Source organism: Hylobates moloch, unplaced genomic scaffold, assembly GCF_009828535.3.
Source record: "Hylobates moloch isolate HMO894 unplaced genomic scaffold, HMol_V3 SCAFFOLD_8, whole genome shotgun sequence".
In the NCBI taxonomy this organism is placed as follows: domain Eukaryota; kingdom Metazoa; phylum Chordata; class Mammalia; order Primates; family Hylobatidae; genus Hylobates; species Hylobates moloch.
In genome coordinates, this window is record NW_026652283.1 from 109,788,663 (window position 1) to 109,809,225 (window position 20,563).

Here is a 20,563-nt window from a genome sequence, read left to right on the forward strand (position 1 = left end):
TTAGAACTGTATTTAAAAGAAGAGTCAACATGACATGATTATGTCTCTTCGAAAATAATGTAATTGAGTTTTAATGAATGAGTTTCACAACTGTTCCTTCAGCTACCGAATGGCTCTGGGTCAAAGTTCTCAAGGACCCTGGTGAGGCTGAGAAGTCTAACCTTGAACTGTGTGAAGTATTTCTGTACTTAAAAATACCTATTAAATATATTTGAAACAAGATATTAAAGATATTAACCATATTGTACATATCTTGCATTTTATAAATGTAAAAGTTTGCCACTTTATATATTGTTGTAGAATATATTTTTATATGGGCTGCCATATAAAAATGATACCACGATGCCATATATTTTATTCCATTTTTTCCTTAAGGGGATAAAATCACTCTGACACCATGACTTGACTTATTTCCACAACTTTCTATATTATTTCCTTACTGTTACTGCATTATCAGCACCATATTAAGGTACACTTGTAACGTCCTTGTAAATTAAAATAACATTTTGATTCTCAAATCATGTTTACAAAAAATGTTTAACCACATAACTAAAGCTAAACTCCATGCAGAAAACTTTTCTTTTCCTTTTTCTTTTCTTTTTCTCATGACAGAGTCTTGCTCTATTGCCCAGGCTGGAGTGTGGGGGTGTGATCTCGGTTCACTGCAGCCACCCCTTCCAGGGTTCAAGCAATTCTCATGCCTCAGCCTCCTGAGTAGCTGGGATTACAGATGCCTGCCACCATGCCTGGCTAATTTTTGTATTTTTAAAGTAGAGACGGGGTTTCATCATGTTGGCCAGACTGCTATCAAAGTCCTTACCTCAAGTGATCTGCCAGCCTCGATCTCCCAAAGTATTGGGATTACCGGTGTGGGCTACCATGCCCTGCCTTTTTTTTTTTTTTGTAGTAATTATTATTATTATTTTAAAGAGTCTCTCTCTGTTGCCCAGACTAGAGTATAGTGGTGTGATCTTGGCTCACTTCAGCCTTGGCGTCCTGGGCTCAAGCGATCTTCCCTTCTCAGCCTCCCATGTAGCTGGGACTATGGCATGTGCCACCATATCTGCCTAAATTTAAAAATATTTGTTTCGTAGAGACGGGGTTTCACTATGTTGCCTAGGCTGGGCTGGAACTCCTGGCCTCAAGCAATTTTCCAGCCTTAGCCTCCCAAAGTGCTGGGATTACAGGCATGAGCCACCATGCCTGGCCATAAGTCTTAAAAATTGGTTGTTTTTTTTTTTTGTATTTTTAGTAGAGACAGGGTTTCACCGTCATCTCGATCTCCTGACCTCGTGATCCACCCGCCTCGTAGGTTTCGTGTTCAACCTGGTTAGTCTTCTCCTTTGGTCTTTGAGGTGTAAAGGAACCCATCCTTCTATTAGGTTCACTGACTTAATTCGGCTAGGCATTGTTAGGGCACTGAGGCTGCAGAGATGAGTTGGCCATTCTTTTCCCTCATACTCTGCTGCCTTTTCTAATGATGGACACTAAGTACCACCGATACTGCTTGATAATAGTGGCTCCCAAAGGGATAATCCAAAGGCTGTTACGTATCTACTTGCTTTTTTTCCAGAAAAAAGTATCTTTTCTCACATTGTGTTACTTAGTTTAATAGTTTTATCACCTTTTCCGCTCTCTTACCGTTTCATATATTAATTGTTGTCAAAATGTATGGGGGCACCAAACCCTTAGCTAGAACTGGCTTTATGAATTGATATATATTGATGCATACTGATATGACACATATTGTTATGTACATTGCTATGCTTTTATATTACTATACAAATGAAAAAATTTGGAAATGGTAACAAGGTACTGTTAAAGTTATAAGCCCCTAAAAAGTAATTAATCCTGGCGTGAGCGCCCTCTTTTTTTTATTTGAGACAGAGTCTCATTCTGTCACCCTGGCTGGAGTGCAGTGGTGCCATCTCTGCTCACTGCAACCTCCGCCTCTCAGGTTCAAGTGATTCTACTGCCTCAGACTCCTGAGTAGCTGGGATTATAGGCATGCCCCACCACACCCGGCTAATTTTTGTATTTTTACTAGAGATAGGGTTTCATCATTTTGGCCAGACTGCTCTCGAACTCCTGACCTCAGGTGATCCACTCACCTCGGCCTCCCAAAGTGCTGGGATTACAGGCATGAGCCACCGCACCTGGCCTCTACCTCTTTCTTTTAGATAACTATAGAGCCAATTGCAGCAACAAGGGCGCCTCCTCCACCCTCCCCAAGCCCATCCACATAGTCTAGAACCTGAGTCCAATGGCGTGCATCTGTGCTGGGCCGTGGCAGCTCCTGCTCAAGTCCTCTGGGCTGTCTTCCAGACCAGATTCCATGCTGAAACTGTGTTTTATAATTCTGGAGATACCACTGAGCAGAAAGACAGGAGATGCTTCAGGAGAGGAAAGAAAATCGATGCTTTGACAACACACCTGCCAATATAGGGAGGTGTGGGAATGCTTTGGTGGCAGTGAGAAGGCTCTGAAGAGGTTACCTGGTTACCCACAGAGTGCTTGACTGTGAACGTTCTAACCTTTACACAACTCACAACCAACTCCAGCCTCCATGTCCTGCCCTCCGTCTGCAAAATGGGGACTGTCATGATTTGCCTTAAGAGGGTGCTGTGTGATAATGTGGGAAGGAGCCTTGGCCAATGGCTTGTACCTATGTATACGTGTACGTATGCTGTGTTAACTATTTATTACCTCTGTTATGCAGCATTTTGGGGCAGTAGCAGAATAGACATATTTTTCATTCATTTGGAAAACACCCACTTCTTCTCTGTTTCCCAAGTCTAAATTGAATTGCAGTGGGTATATTAGGTGACGAGCGTGAAGAGTTCACTCAGAGTGGGGTGGGGACAGGTCCACCTGGGGAGTCCAGGTGGGAAACAAAACTTGCTTCAGGGATGCTTCCTGCAGTAAGCAGGAGCTTAATGGAAACCGAGCTGCTTCAAGACGGTGCCTATAGCCTAGGACTGCCCACCCTGTGCCCACATAAAGTCTGGTGCGCTGGAATCTCCCAGATGGAGACTTTGAGCCAGGCAGTAGAAGGAGCCATGCCCAGGCCGTAGAAAGAGCACTGCCTCAGGAGCCATAGGACTGTTTTCCAGCTCTGGTTCTGCGATGGCTCAGCCCTGGGGCCTCTGCAAGTTGCTTAACCGCATCTGCAGGTGATGACCTCTTCCAGTCAAACTGACTCCTCCTGAGTCCCCCTCAATTACACTGAAAATTGGCGATCCTATTTCCCAACTCCCTCTCCCACAGAGATGCGCTGGAGCATTTACAGAGAAAAGGCGACCTGTGGCCCTGGAAGGTGTGTGCCTGTGTGTGTTGGAGGTGGCGGTGGATCTTTTATTACCCAACACTCCACTTGCCTTTTTAGCCCTTCCTCTCCCACTTCTCTCCTGGCCTCCCAGTGGCCGTCAGGGGTCCCTGCAGACATCGCTTACCCACAGTGGTGCGGTGTGAGAGTTACAGGGGTTCCTGACCTTCGCTGTAAGTAAAAGCTCTCTAGGGGAGGCGTTATAGCTGACCAGAGCAGCAGAGACCGCGACTAAAGCGTGAATTCCCCGAAGTGCGATTTACAAAGTTTTTGCATGGAAGTCGGCGCTCGGCGGGGAGGGCAGCCAAGGGAACAGAGCGGGTGGAGCAGGGGGATGGGGAACTCTGTCCTGCAGGAGTAAGGACCCAGTGGAGACTGGACACCACTCTCCTGCAACTCGGGCCACGCCACACTGTCCTAGTCTCTAAACTTCTCCGGCTGTCGGTGACCAGTCACGCGTAAACCGCCCTGGTGTCCGAGCGCGGCCCCTTCCGAGAGTGACAGGCTTCAGCCAGGGCGCCGCTCCGACGGGCGCAGGGACGCACTGCAGAGGGGCCGTGGGTGACGCGGGTGTCCGCGGCCAACCGCGACCCCAGCCCGGCCTTGGCCGCCCCCGCCGGACCCACCCCGCTGCGGGGCGCCAGGCTTGGCCGCTGTTGCGCCCGCCCGCCGGAGCCGCTGCCGCCGCCGCTGCTCCCCGCCCCCGGGGTCCCTGGAGGCTCCGCGGCTGCCGGAGCGGGAGGTGGAGCCGAGTCAGCGGCGGCCGCGCAGGAGGGAAAGTTCAGCGACGGCTGCAGCGGCCGGAGCAGGGCCGGGCAGCCAGGAGGGCGCCTCGGGTGAGTCGGGTCCCCTCCCAGGCCAGCCGGGGCGCGGTGCGCCGCGGGGGGGCGTCAGTGGTGCCGGCAGATCCCCACAGCCCCGCGCGCCTCGCTCGCGCCCGCCCACCCCGCGACCTCGGGGTGGCTCGTGCAGCTGCGGAGGACGGTGCCGCGCCTGGCCTCCCTCCGCCGCTGCCCGCCGGGGGCCCAGGGCACAGGCAGGGGCCGGGGAGCTTGGCAGGCGGAGGGCGCGGCGCCTCCGGGTGGGCGCGCGGGGACGCAGAGGGAGCTTCCATGGAGGGTCCGGGGCCGCTGCGCTCCCGGGGTCGGTTTGGCTTCACCAGCCTTTCTAGTGGCCTTCCGCTGTCTAATTACTTTCTGCAAAACCCACTGAAAAGTAGTCTTTCCACGTGCCGCGCGATAACTGCTGTTATTGTATTATTGTGGCTGGGATGGAGAGGGTGGAGGGGGCGTGACGAGGGTGGCCGGTGGGCAGCGTGCTCGCCTGCCCGGGACCGGGCCCGTGGGGGATGTGGCTGAGGGTCACCGCTTTCCGAAGATGCCCAGGGGACGTGCGATCGGTGGGTAGAAACTGTGCGAGGGCATGATCTTGGGGTGGGATGGGGGTTGGAAGGGCGGGGAGGAGAGGAAAGCCGTAGGAAGCGGAGGCAAAGTTGTTTGTTTCCGTCGCACTTCCTGCACCTGCACTCCTGTCGGAGATTTTGAAGTTGTCTTTTCATTGATGAGCAAAGAATGGTGAGAAAGGAAGAGATGTTAACAGCACTGTGCCTGCCAAAACAGTGAGCTTCGGGAAATACTCATAAATGAAATACTAATAAAAAGCATAGAGTGGTTAAATTTCACAAACTCCACTTTTATTCTGATTTCAAAGCCTTGGCGCAGTTTTTACTTAATGTTGTTAGATATGTCTAGATAATAAAGATAATGAAATGTTCTTTCAGGGTTTTTTTTTTAAACTGGAAATTTACATTTAATTCTGTAGGATTTCTTGGATTTTGTCGACATTGTTCCTACAAGAAAGTCAAATTACCTTGGTGTTATTTGCAACAGTGAGCATTAATAAGCCCTGTGCAGTGCTGAAATGTTGCTAATTGGAGGGAGAAAGGTCCTTCAAACTTGGAAATAGACGCAGAAAGACAAGGTGAATTTTTATGTAAGCCTTAGGCATAAAAGGCGACTTGAACACGTTTTGTAATAGTGCATAATACACAGGGGACTGGGTTTTGGGCTGCCAGAAGATGGTCAGTTACTAGAAAGCATGAGATGGGCGATACCCATTGTAAGATCACCGTACATATTTAATAATTCATTTGCCTTGAGCTACCACACCATATGTACTCCACATAGTACAATATCAAAATACTTTCATCCTGTTCATCTTTGTGTGCTAAATCTTATATGTCTATTTGTAAAATGTATTAGTGGGTTTTAAAGCAGAATCTCCAACATTTGGATTCATCCGTTTACATTACAGTGCAGTGAGCTTGTACTTTGCTGTTCCAGAGACCTGAGCTCCAGGCGGCTTCTTCCACTTATTAACTGTATGACCCTGGGCAACTTACTTACCCTTTCCCAGCCTTGGTGTCCTAATTTGTAAAATGCCAATAATACTCCTCGCCTTATAGAGGTGTTTAGCGGGAGGAAATTACATTTGGGAACTTATCCTAGTGCCCTGAGCACACAGTATGCACTTCATAAATGTTGTCTTTTTTTTTTTTTTTTGTCTTTCTTTACATTTAGGGATCCCCAACTCCAGCATGTTTCAACATTTAAAAAAATTGTAAAAATTCCTTCCTCTTTGTAACCCTACTTTCTATTCATTTATCCATTGATTATTTATTGAACAATCTCAGATGCTGCCCAGTGTGGGTGTTGAAAATAAGCAGTTGAAACTTTGGGGCAATACTTCAGCTTTTTCTTGTATCTTCCTAAGAATCCATCCTAAGTTCATATGATGATGAATGGTGCTTACCGATCTTCATATTGCCCTAGCTCTGTTCTTAATGCCATGTTATTACGTTAAAAAGAAATAACAGTAAGGTCTGCAAGGGTCCTCATCTTTCCTATTTCCTTCATGTCTAACACAGTGCCTGGCAGGGCATAAGGACTAAATAAATATTTGTTGATTTAAAATACAGAATGTAATGAAGTTATTCTTTGGGTCACATCCTTCTTTTAATAAGTCCTGATGAAAGGACCTTGTGATTCTAAATGTTAGCCCTACTATATATTAGGGCTAATGAGGTTATTAGGGAGGCAAAGCTAAGGTAGACTTTATTACCTATTGATTTTGCACTCATGGTGAAGCAGTCGTATAAAACCTATAAAGCCGGGTTGGAGAGTAACGTCGCCACTAGGGGCCTCTTCAGCATAGTGTATCACCCCAGGCTGTCATTTATTACCATTATCCTGTCCTTTAAGGTAGCAAAGAAATTTAACTTCCTGGGTTCACGACATGGAATACTTTATTAGAAAAGGGCAACCTTGTGTCAAAAGCATTAGCCAAAGGCCTAAAAATAAATGAAAGTGGTCTTAAATGATGGATTTGGTACTATTTTTGAATAACTTTAGAGTTAAGGGCTTAAAAGAGGTGTAAGAATTTGGATTTGTATTTTATATATCCTAATTTCCAAATATATGATTTTTTAAAACTTTGAAAAAAAATATATATATGGTTTTCATCTAGTATTTCAGTGGTTTGGTACAGCTTATTTTTATCTTTTAATGTGTTTAAAATGGTTTTATTTCCTAAATAGATATTTGTAGCATTAACAGCAATATAAGTTGTTTTTCAAGGAATTTCATCTGGCTAGCAGAAGCTTCTGGTTCGCTTTCCTTTTTAAAAAATGTCTCATGTCTATAATCCCAGCACTTTGGGAGGCTGAGGCGGGCGAATACCTTGAGGTCAGGAGTTTGAGACCAGCCTGGCCAACAGAGCGAAACCCCACCTCTACTAAAAATACAAAAATTAGCTGGGCGTGGTAGCACATGCCTGTAATCCTAGCTACCCAGGAGGCTGAAGCAGGAGAATCGCTTGAACCCGGGAGGCGGAGGTTGCATTGAGCCGAGATCACGCCACTGCCCTCCAGCCTGGGCAACAGAGCGAGACCCAAAAAAAAAAAAAAAAAATGGAGCCACGTTGAATCTCACCTTTAAATAGTGTTTTATCACATTCCAAGATGCATCACTGAAAGGCACCTTTCTTCTGTGTGTTTTTGAAAAGACCTCTTATTTCTAAATTCTAATGTGAATGAAGTTAGTCAAGCTTGAGAATATTTATTGAACAACTTGAAGATGTTTTTATTTGTTTGTGTTTTTATTTGTCAGAAATAATTTGCTATTTGGTAGAAAAATTACTGACAATGTATATAAACAAACGTTATTACTGAAAATACTGCCATATTTTATGTAAATGAATGAGAACATTATATTTTCAGGTTTTTCATGAAATTTAATTCGAGGGACAAACTAAATACCTTTAATCTGTAAGTAAAATTAGAAACAGTTAGACCCAGGTGTGGTGGTCCCAGCTACTTGGTAGGCTGAGGTAGTAGGATTTCTGAAGCCCTCAATAGATCAAAACCACACCAGGCAACATGTCAAGACCTTGTCTCAGAAGCAAATGAACAAAACCCAACCAAACCATAACAAAAACTAGCAACAGAGAACAGTTTAGCCCATCGTAGGTCTTAAATCTTACCAGTGGTTTTCCTGTCTTATCTAGCAGAATGTCTCTGAGTTTGGAAAATTATCAGACATCCAATTCTGATTTTTACATAGCAGGATTTTACAGTAAGACAATCTGGTTTTTTTGAAAATCAAGGTCTAGGTCAATAGTCTTAAGAGAACAGGGTAAGAGGAATAACTTTTGGATGAAGGTTGTAGAACATTTTAAATATCATTTCCCTCTGATTAAGCTAAATGTTTTGGATTACTTTTAGGATTCTGTGCACATGAAAAGGTTATAGAGGTCCCATTTGCACAAACTAATGCTTCCCCAGAACTGCAAGAGTTTGGCTTATCCTCAGACCCCCAGCTAGCAAAGGCCATGGTGTCTCCCTGCCTCTCCTTCATATTCGCAGACTGAAGCTGAGTCCATGCCAAGATGATAGGTACAAAGCTTTATGCAGGATGAGACAATTTAGTTTGGGCAAGAGCTCCAAGCTGAACAAGGTTATGAACGGCTGAGTTGAGAGGAAATGAATGAGTGTTTAAACCTGGGAGTCATTTTTAGGAACCAGCACTTGGGAGGTGTGCTTGCACAAAAATAATTGTTTGCTAGAATTTCATGTTTTGAACCTATGACTTGGGGAAACATTACTTTGCAGGACAGATAATTTTTGTTGCTGTTTTTAGGCAATGCATAAAACATAACATTCAGTTACCCGGGAGTCATATTTGATAATTTGTTTCATTTTCACACACAAAGGACATTTGAGTTGATGCAGGAAAAGAAAAGCAGGAAAAGGGGAGGAGGTAGATGTGAATTGTCCATTTATACTGAAGGCCAGCCGTGTTTTTGTATTCTTAAGGCACGTGGGCACACAGCACTGCAGCTTAATACTAGGAACAGGTCACTGGTGATTTTTGTGGTATGTTCATCTATTCTGTTAATACAATTACTAAAATGGTGGTCTCTGACTTCGGCTCTGTGTTCTCTCAAAAGTGACTTTCTACTTCTGTTTCTTAAATGTTAAAAAACTTGCTAAAATTAATGTATCAGTCAATAGGTCAATATATGTACATAGGGCTGTGCTAGGAACCCCTTCCTCTGTGGTAGACTGTTCCATGTCGGGTGCTCAGCCTGGTCAGCAGAGAGTGGGCTGAAGTTCCTGCAGGGCACACGTGTGGTACAACCTGCATAACTTTGTTTGACGCTTTTGTCTGTAAAAGTGGTTAGAACAATGTCTGGAGCATAGTAAAGGTTATATACGTGTGTGTGTATATTTTATATATCATATAAGATATATAGTATATAGTATATGATATAAATATGTACTATTATATATGATGTGTCATATAATTCATATCATATAATATATAACATTTTATATTATATATCATACAATAATGTATATCATTTATCATCATTATCATATCATAAAAATATATTGTATAACATTGTATATTTTATATAATATATACAATTTTAAAAAATGTTTTTTTATATATATATATATAAAAATATACACATGTATTAGTCTGTTCTCACATTGCTGTAAAGAACTACCTGAGACTGGGTAATTTATGAAGAAAAGAGGTTCAGTTGACTCACAGTTCCAGAGGTTGCACAGGGGTCATGGCTGGGGAGGCCTCAGGAAACTTACAATCACGGCAGAAAGTGAAGGAGAAGCAAGCACGTCTTCACATGGCAACAGGAGAGAGAGAGCCAAGGGAGAGGTGCCACACACTTGCAAACAACTAGATCTCGTGAGAACTCTATCACGAGAACAGCAAGGGAGAAGTCTGTCCCTATGATTCAGTCACCTCCCACAAGGCCCCTCCTTCCATATATGTGGGGATTATAATTTGACATGAGATTTGGGTGGGGGCACAGAACCAAACCATACCAATATATAACTGTTGGTTGTTGTTATTAATATTATCATTATTGACTGCATTGCTTTCAGAGTAGATCATTCTAGTAGTCGCAATAATCTGGAACAGAGGATTCAGGTAAACTTAGTGGTTATAATAATGTTTGCAAAGGTAAGTAATTCATTTAAGGTTTCTTGTTTCACTTCTGTCACAATTCTCTTCCCATGATAAAAATGGCTAACACTGATGGAGCCCTTAAATATGTAGCAGGTACTCTCTTTAGTGTGGTACATGAGTTCTTCATTTAATCAGCACAGCCAGGAACTTAGGAACTGTGCACCGTTATTATCTGCGTTTTACAGATGAGAACACTAAGATTTAGGAAGCAAGTCAAGGTCAGCTAGTAAGTGGTGTAGCTGGGCCTTAGTGCATGTCTGCCTGGCTCCAGGACCTGAGCTCATGACTTCTTTGCTGTCTTTTCCAGCATAAATACTCATTGAATTGACAGCCTGGAAAAGGTCTTTGAGTTCTGACATGCAAACATTGATTTTCCTTGCAGTATTGCATTTGTCTCCATTTCTGGGCATGATGGAGCAAGATAACAAAATAATTTTTATCAGAGGGTCTGCTTCAGCACTTTTAATTTATAGGTTTGTGTATGTAGCTTTTTCTAGCAGCTCAAAAATACAATGTAGAGCAACATCTCTGTTTAACATCTAACTTCCGATCAAGGCATTTGGCAGGCATGTTACAAGCAGAAAGTATGAATAAGATCAAGTGTGTGGGTTGCAGAATATTAAGGTATTAAGGCTGGAGTCAACCATTCATGCATTCATCTATCAAACATTTTTATGCACCTGTTCTATGAAGGTACTCTGCCAGACATTGCAGGGAATACCAAGACATGGAGACAGTGCAGGAGAGAGGAAGGGTTTGAGACTTTGGTGGTGGACAACCTGGGGTTTGAATCCCAGCTCTACTCCTTACTGACTCGGGGACCTTGTTCCATTACGAAACATCTCTGAGGCTTAGCTTCCTCATATGCAAAATGGTGATAATAACATCTTATAGGCTTGTTGCAAGATTTAAACAAAAGGTATAGGTAAGGTTCCAAGCCACCAGGAAGTAGTAGGTACCAACCAATAGCAGTGTCCGTTTTCTTCTTTCTTCTCATCTGTCTCCTCTCAACCTCTCCCTTCCCTTCCCTCTTCCCCGCTGCCCCCTACTGACAGAGTGGTCGTAGAGATAAAAGTATCTAAAATCCAAGGCCTAGTGTGATCATTTCCTTTAGAATGTCATTTTCTGGTTCTTCCACCAGAGGCTGGGACAAACCTGGCAGCAGTGTAGGGTCCCTGTGACCCTTGGTTGTTACCTAAGCTGGCCAAAGAGGATGGCCAGGAGGCAAATGGCAGCTTGGAGCCCAAGAGAGGTACCTATGGTGTAGAATAAGATTTGGGTACAAGGGGTAAGGGAGAAGCTATTTTAAGAAGAAGTCAAGAACTCAGGTCTCATGGAAGTTGGAACAAGTCAGAAATGAAGTTGGAGGTCAGCTGAACAGAAGGGGTTGGGGATCCAGGATGCAGGGGCATATAAGTGACCATTTTTTGAGGAGTCCAAGGCTGGGTCAGGGACTCAGCGGTCCTGCACTAGCTGGATGGCTTCTACTGAAAAGCTCAGAGGAGAGCTGCAGCCTGGTACATCTCCAGATTGGTGCATTGCCTCTTATGGACTTCTGGCTCCCTGGCCTCCCACTGCAGGATTTTTCCAAAAGCAGTACATCCCCTGTCAGTGAGTAGCTAAGTCAAAATTATTAGTTGTCTGGCAATAACTACTGGAGATCTTTAAGGGGTAGCTATTGTCGCGGGAGAACTGAGCCTTCTCCCCCCACTGCCAGTTGGGGATTTGGTTAATTACATCCACGTCTGTTTCACTATGATGCAGGGAGCCAAATCCATGGAGGCCTGTATAGGGCCCTGCTTGCAGTTCTGTATAGTAGTCTGTGTTGTTAGATCAGGGATGGTCTTTAGTGAGATGTTTCAAGTGGTTTTATGATAATGAGCCACGTTGTTTGGTGACCAGGGTAGATGTTGTGTGTGGTAGGGAGGGAACATGGATTTTACTAAATCATTACAGTTCAGAAACGTCTACCTCAGCCAGGAGCAGGAAGCCTTAACTCATTATTTATTATGCCATGGCGCATAGGCATAAGCCAGCCCTTCTGTGAATAAGCAAACAGAACCTGCCCAGGTGCAAGAGAAGCTTGATTCAGGCTGTTTTTTTTTTTTTTTTAAAGCCAAAAATTTAAAAACAGTGTCAAATTGGTGAACAGTTTGTTTCAAGCAAGTTACTGTAATTTTCAAAAGCCCATTTTGTGGAACTAATAGAGTGTATTAAAATGAATTGAACAAGCAAACTTTAAAAAAAAGAAAAAAACAGGACAACTTAGTGGGAAGAGGAATAGTCCTTGAAATGAAACCCAAGTTAGTTCAAATGGTTCTTGGGAGTATTAGTATCATGAGCATATGCAAAACACACAAATAAGTGAAAAAACCTGGGAACCAATGAACTGAATAAAGAAACAGCACCCCTGGTGAACGGGCCTGGGAGATGGAGTCCTGCACAACAACCCCACTTTTTAACTCTGTGAACTTGGGCAAGTTCCTTAATTTTTTTTTTTTTTTTTGAGATGGAGTCTCACTCTGTCGCCCAGGTTGGAGTGTGGTGGTGCAATCTCGGCTCACCGCAACCTCTGCCTCCCAGGTTCAAGAGATTCTCCTGCCTCAGCCTCCCACGTAGCTGGGATTACAGGCGCTCGCCACCACACCCGGGTAATTTTTGTATTTTTAGCAGAGTCGAGGATTCACCATGTTGGCAGGTTGGTCTTGAACTCCTGACCTGAGGTGATCCACCTTCCTTGGCCTCCCAAAGTGCTGGGTTTACAGATGTGAGCCACCACACCCAGCCTACTTAATTCTTTAGCTTCCTGTTTCTCATCCATAAAATGGGGGGATAATCATGCTTATTTTATTGAGTGGTTTGCTGAGTCATTGAGCTAATGTACGTAAACGCTGCAGCACATGGTAAATCCTTAATATATGTATCAACTGTTCTTATGGCGGAGAGGGACGGGAAAGAAACATGGAAAAGAAAACGAATGTCAAGGAGCATTCGGAAGATGAGGAAGAGCATGCTGTATTTGCTTTAGGCCTTATATCTCCTATTTCTATTCTTAGTTTTTTAAATGTGTAAGTTCTAGATTATTATAATCAAATATGTCTTGAATACCTACTGTGTGCCTGTCACTATCATAATGTGGTTGGGTTTGGAAACTAATCCCAGAAATCCTTTGATATCTTCGAAGTTCTAGACTGAGAGGAACAGCTAGGACTTGCTGTTAAATGATGAATTCCTAATGTCCCCTGGCTACTTTAATTAGTTACCCGAAAGGTAACAGCTTTTCTTTTATTATTTACCATCTACTCTTTATAGAAGAGGATAGGAAATAGATACATCTTCTTGGACCTCCATACATATAAGTAACTTAAAATTTCCAGGTTACCTTTGAGTATCTTATATGCATAGAAGTAAGATTTTTTTTTGAGTACATTTATGGCTACATAATGGGTGAACAAGGGAGGAGACTTATATTTTGCAGGGATATTTCTTTGGATATACCTATGACCTCCAAGTTGTCTAAAGCATGTTTTTGGCAGGGTGATTTCTTTCATCTTTTAACTAAACTTATGGCCCATGTATTTCTGGGCCTGAATAACAGGAGAGAACTGAGTTTGAGGCTGTTTCTTTCTTTTCTTTCTTTTTTTTTTTTTACTTCTCCTCCAAATGGAGATGTAGACAAGTTTCTGCAGTAGGAAACTAGCTTGGTGGAGACAGAATTCTGTAGCTGACTCACTCTATAGCCATGAACAAGTTCTTAACCCATAAAGTAGGAATTTAATCAAATGCAAAGCAATGAAATTTGTGGACTGTGAATTGATTCTTCAGTCCGGCGGGTGGCTGAAGCCAAAATCTGAGCAGAAAATAGTTACTCTGTTGGATCGAGTAAGCTGGTTCAACATTTTGGGTCTGGGGTGCTCTCAAAAATAGCTTTCCTTTGTAGAGAACATATTATTCACTGAAGTCACTAAAAATCCTGAGGGTTTTCCCCATTAATATACCTGGGTATAAAAAGGAATTTATCCAGCTTCACTGGAGTTAGCTTTTTGCCTTCTTCCAAGAATGAGTCTGCACCAGTGCTTGGGGCATTGTTAGTGTGGATAACAGAGGCCTCAGGGAACACCTCCTTAGACCCTGTATGTAGAACCAGTATCTTCACGTTTGGTGTTCTAATGGAAAATGAAGTTGGAGGAAATACAGGAACTACTGGCGTTTTTTTGCTTTCTCTCCCACTCAAGACATTGAACTCTTGAACCAACTGTAGGAATTATTTGCTGGCTAAGTACCAGGACTGCATTTTTTCCCTGTCCTCTCAAGATGGTGAATTTTATTGGTGCACACAGGGTAACCAGTGACTTTTTGCACTTTTCACCAAAGTGGGATGGGATGTTAATGTGGGATCCTTGTAAAATTGTCTGGTTGCTTGAAAGCATGAGGAGGGGCTTCTTTGGCTTGTGGAGCTGGCCACCCACTGAAGTGAAGGCATGTGGGAGGCACTGGCTCTTTAAATCCCTTTCCCTGGTGTCCACAAGTGATGGTTGTGTTATTCTTGGGGCAGATGACATGCCAGTGATGCCAGTGTGTGAAATCGCCAAGTATTGCCATTGCTCTCCATCATGTAGGAAAGAAGGGCAGAGAATGAATGGCAAAGCTTTGAATAAAGCTGACCGTATTTGTTTATTTAATTTACATGAGCTAGAAATCTTTGAAATGGCAAAATCATGCATTTGAAAGAGATACTTCATTCCTGGAGGACTTGTAGGCTTCATTTAATAATCTTGTCAATAACATGTTGGAGTTGGAATTAACGAGAGAACCAATGATTAGCAAAAATATATCAACAGAAATAATAGCATCTCAGATCATTTGATCTAACAACAGTATTTTGCAGAAATAATAGCATGTTTGAGATGACCTGTACTATCCATCTAATCTGAAGATGAGCAATAGAGGCTCAGAGAGGCTAAGTGACTTATCTAAGATGACCCAGCTACTTAGTGGAATGAATGATGTTGTTGAGAATAGAAGCCAGGTTCCTTATTTTCATCAATCTGCACTTGATGGGCTCTGCAACATCATTAGGTACCATGGCCAATAGGCAGATAGTTTTAGGTGCCCCTTATAATAATGAACTACCAAGATGCCTACTCTCAAGTTGTTCAGAATCTAGTTTTGGACTTCTACTGTATGCCTGGCATTGTGCTTGATGCTGGAGTTACACAGATGAACAGACAGGGGATTCTGACCCCAGGAGCTCACAGGAGATTGAAATACAAGGAAAGGAATATATTACTACGCTAGGGCTTACTGACCCATGGGGCATCTGAAACTGGTCCAATTTTCCCATAGAACTGATGTTGATGGCTTCTTTTGAATAAACATAGAAAACTTAAGAAACTTACATTTGTCTTATCTGAGTTCCTTTCTCAGAAAACCAACACTCAGGACTCCCAGATATTACCAAGGAGCTGAAACTTACCAGATCACCAAGTCTGAACAAACCCCCGACCATTCATCCATTGCAATTGCCTAACTGACCACCTGCTTCCTGTTGGCCAACTCCCCTTCCTTACCCCTCCCTAATTCCTGTTTTCCGATGTGTACTTACATTCCTTCCTTGCTATATAAACCCATAATTTTAGTGGGTCAGGGAGATGCTGTCTGATTAAAACCTTCTTCCCTGGCAATACGTGTTTTCTTGGAGATTGGCTTTCTGTGCTGTGAGCAACAGGACCTGGACATGAACCCCTGGCATTTCAGTCACAGATATTCCCTGGGGATGGTGAGCTCTCACTGTGTATTTCAAGGCACAGGGATGTATTTTTATTTCCTGTTTATGTTACAACATCAGAATTGGAAATAGTGGCAAAAAGCTTCATGAATCAAATAGACTCTAAATGACCTTAGCTTCATCTGTACACATCCAGCTGGTGAATTAAAGTTTGAAATCCTTGTTTCTCTGTACTTCAAATCTATGGTCTTCCTGGAAACACTTGGTAAGATTAGTTCTGAGCAGTTTCTTTAGGGACACAAGTAAAAAATTGGATTGTATGCCTTGATTTGATCACTTACACATTGTGCACATGTATCAAAAACCAAATATACCCCATAAGTATGTACAGTTATTGTGTATCAAAAGTGGGATTGTATGTACCGAAAGAGAGATAAGGTGTGGATATGGGTATCATTGTATCTAAGTCAAGGGGTGAATAGTTGGCTTTTCAGTTAAATTAAGGCTCGTTTTTCTTCTGGTAATCTGGAAATGGCAGAAGATTAGGAAGTTTTACTATGTGCTAAACCCTGTTTGAAGTATTTTATTTGTAGAATTTATTTTTTCAACACATACAAAAATACTTGAAGAACTGAGATTCACATCGATGGAATACTTTGGGTCAGACGACTATGACAGGCTGAACCAGCATTGGAACAAACGTCTGTCTGTCTCTATAGCTTTTACTCCCAAGATTGCTATGATACCTCTATGGGTACCAAGAGTAATACGTTACGTGGCAGTGGATGTTTTAGCTGTGTTTACATTACATTTGGACCAAATTATAGACTCCTGGAGTATAGGGACCATAGTTTACACAATTTTATAATGTCTTCCCAAAAGTGTGGCAAGTATAGTACAGTGTGTAGGCACAGAAGGTTCTTGATAAAGGTGTGTGGAAAGAGTAAATCTAGCAATTTAATAGTCAACATGGTTAATAAAAACTGTGTTCATGAATAGACAAATCACATTCAAGGATCCCTGTATTTGAGTGTAAATCTGACCTTGGAGAAACCAAACAGAAAACTTACCTTTAGAAATCTCTTTTATTATAATTTTCAGTTTATAAGCATGCCTGTTTTCAATTATATTCCTACATACTATGTGTTTTCTTAAAAGCTACCTATAAACAAATTATATATTCATACTCTTGTGGCAGGCTGGCTGGATTTGATAGAGGCAGGAAGCCTTCTAACACATTAAGTGTTCTTGAAGGTAATAAAAAGGAGGACTAATTACCTAGCTGAAACGATTATAAGAGACATGTTGGACATCTGGACTCTCTGGGATTCTGACATCAGCAAAAGTGGTTAAGAAAAGATGGTTTTTGAGAAACAGCAAAGACAATCTATTTGAACCAAGTTATTTTATTCAATCTATGATGTGAGTGTGTCTGTGGTCCGCTGAGCATGAGGACAGGACTAAATATGCCTTGAGCTTCTGTGGTTGGTGGCAATTTTAAAGAATGTGGCTGGTGTTCACAGTTGGAGTCTGTGAGGTCTTACTTTTAATGATTATACCTTTCCTGTAGCCATCTGTCTTTCTTTTTAATAAGCAATACTCCTTATCGAGCCTGATTGGTGCACATTGATTGTACCATTATACTTGTTAAATATTAAAGCTTTTTTTTTCCCATGTGAAGTCTAATTAGGCAAAGTATTCAGGGCAAGCCTGGCATTATCATTTAGAATAATAGTCTGGTCATTACCTATAACATACCTCAGCTTTCTGGATCATTTGTCTTTTTTTCTCCTTTCTTATTACAGTGCCACTGTACCAAATATATTGCATAAAAATTTGATGAAGGATTCAGTACTATTGGGCCATTAAGAGAAATTATGCTACAAAGATTATGAAACCTCTAAAAAATGTGTGGAGAAATTCATCATCTATAGTTTGCGTTTTTTATGAATCAGACTTCTGAAAAGATATATAGAATAGTTACTTGATGGCATTAATTTTATTCAATGGAGCCATCTTAAAGTAGCTTTAAATCATAAAAATATAAATTACAACGATGTTGGGAAGAAGAAAAAACCAATCAATATTTACATTTTATACATGCTGATGATGAAAAGAGTATTTTTAGATATCAAACCACCATCACTGAAAGTCCATGTGGAGAACCCTTACTTACTTTCTCAATTTATCTGTTCTGTGCAGCCTAATTCAAAAGTATGTTTGCATCGCTGATTTAGCAGCAAGTATTTTGTCTGTATAGGGCCAAAAGTAAGATTATGAATCACTCTAGTATCTTTGATAAGTTATCTGATATCATTTTGAGATGATCATCGTAATGAATTATGGTCCTTACTTCAGATGTTCACAGTACTTTCTCATTTGTGCACACACACTCAGGCATACACATACACATGTAATCTGGGCTGACTGGCATCAACCAGATTAGGAATAGGCCCAGTTTATTGCTTCTTACTCTCAGGAATAAAAGCTTCCACTCCATACGTTTCATGTAATTTATGGTTATTGGACTAATAGATTTTTCCCTGTCAGTGGTTCCAGCAGCTCATGTTGGGGTTTTGAAAGTAGCTTTGTCCCTTCACAATTGCAAATAGCAACAGCGTTGCTTTCCATTTATGCATTATGGAAATCGGCGTGTGTGTATCTCCCTAAAGTGAGAGTTTATTGTGAGTTGTTTTTGAATGTGGTCAAATCAAAATGAGATCTGGCTCTGAATGAAAACATGGAAATAAATATCAAAGAAAGGAAGGGAATGTATAGATCATCTAGTCCAGTGTTTCTGCACCACAGAAGGAGAAGCCAAAGCTCAGACAGGCAAAGAGACTTCTCAGAGTTCACATGGTTGCTAGTGGCAGAAGTGGAACAGGAGCTAGGCTCGTTCCCTGTGCATTTTCTACAGTACAGTGGAGGCCCCTGAGAGATGATGACATTTGGACCATTTCCCAGTTTCCAGACCCTTCACAGATATAGTGTATTTTGGTCTCGGTAGGTTAGAAAGATGTTGAAGGAAGAACCATTGCCTGTGGTCCGCTGAAGACAGGGTTGGGATCATCTGAATCTGTCTAGGGTGATATTTTTTCATTGGCGTATTGTTAGAAGCCGAAATCTCAATGACGAAAATTCCCAGGGTAGTCTTTGAGAATTTCAGAGTTCAGTACCTAGTCAGAGAGGGCAGCAAACCGCTGTCGTGGGAGATGCATTGGCTGCAGCTGGGCCAGAGCAGGTCTCAGCTGAGGAGTTGGGTGTTCTGTTTCAGAGGCCTGGCATCTTGCATTTTCAGCCTGCAAGGGCAATGATCAGGTATTGAGTAAATCACCTAGCCAAGAGAGGCCCCACGGTTGAAAAGGACCCAAGAGATAAACAGGTTAATTTACCTTTCTAGATAATTGTCACGGCAACTTGAGTATTCAGTTTATACAGCACAGTGGTTTGGCACATTGGGTCTGAAGTCTAAGATGTCTGGGTTAGACCAGCTGCCATTTACTAGCTATGGAACTTTGGCAAGTTACTTTACCACTTTGAGCCTCAGTTGTTTTGTCTATAAAATGGGAATAATAGCAAACATTTATATTGTGCTCACTGTATGCCAAGCGCTGTCTCAGTTGTTTTGTCTGTAAAACGGGAATTATAACATTTATACTGTGCCTAGTGTATGCCAGGTGCTTTAGGAGAAAACCCTATGAGGCAGCCACTACCATTATCCTCTCTTTACAGTGAGGAAACTGAGGCCCAAAGGGGCTTAATGTCTTGCTCAAGGTTACGCAGCTGTTCAGGGTTGAGCTGGGATTTGAATGTTGGCAGTCTGTTGCTTTTTATCACTTTCCTATGCTGCCTGTTGATAGGATTAAGGTTATTGTGAGGATCAAATGGAATAAGCACACCAGAAATATTAGCTCTCATCATTATTAATTATAATAAAGCTAGCATTACTTTAATAACAAGAATAAAATCCATACGATCAGCAGTTTCTTTTCCCGTAGACAAGCTATTAAGTAAGAAGCTAGATCATAATTAGAAAGTTGCTTTGGCAATTACTAAAGTAATGCGAAAAGAATTCAGAAGCCTTTATAAAATGTCCCTATAGCTCATGGAGCCTTGGTCTAGCTGAGTAGACTGCCAGCAGAATCAGCTCCCCGACTCTTTTGGCTAAGACTCTCTCTTTTTTTTTTTTTTTGATGGAGTCTCACTCTGTCACCCAGGCTGGAATTCAGTGGCACAATCTCGGCTCACTGCAACCTCTGCCTCCCGGGTTCAAGCGATTCTTCTGACTCAGCCTCCCGAGTAGCAGGGATTACAGGCGTGTGCTACCACACGCAAGCCCAGCTAATTTTTGTATTTTTAGTAGAGACGGGGTTTCACCATCTTGGCCGGGCTGGTCTCAAACTCCTGACCTCGTGATAAACCCGCCTCAGCCTGCCAAAGTGCTGGGATTACAGGCATGAGCCCCTGCGCCCGGCTAAGACTCCCTTTTCACCTCTGAGGGCTTGCAGACTTTTCCTACTATAGGGAGCTCTGGAGTATCAGTGACCAACTCTGTGATGGTTTTCTGTGATCTATCCACGCAGATGATTAAAGTAGATTAGATAGGTTACGGGCATTGTCTGTGCCACTGGACTGCCACTATAGAATTGTCTAAGAACAACACCCCAGTCTTGGAGGAAATCCTTCAACCTACGCACAAAAGTCAGTTTTTGACTTGCTTCCTCCATTTTGTTGAGTTCATGACCTAATTCTCAGAGTGTGATCTTATTTCCAAATTGCTTTGCTATGGAGTTTAGATATTATCTTGTGTCTCTTCTTTTGCTTAGTTTTAAATTTATAAATTATGAATACATATGTGGATATGTAACATGTGCATCCATTTTAACTTATGATAATAAAGCAAATAACTATCCATAAGCATCTAGAACATTCCTTTGAAACCCCTCACGTGTGCTT

General features: G+C 42.3%; 1 protein-coding gene across 1 annotated transcript in view; it reads left to right on the forward strand.

The window, feature by feature from the left end:
• Nucleotides 1-4,060: 4,060 nt before the first annotated feature.
• Nucleotides 4,061-20,563, forward strand: part of CSGALNACT1 (chondroitin sulfate N-acetylgalactosaminyltransferase 1) — a 352,092-nt gene continuing 335,589 nt past the window's right edge. Inside the window, exon 1 of the mRNA XM_032162332.2 lies at nucleotides 4,061-4,161. The gene's annotated coding sequence lies outside the window, so the exon portion shown is untranslated. The remainder of the gene's footprint in view (nucleotides 4,162-20,563) is intronic.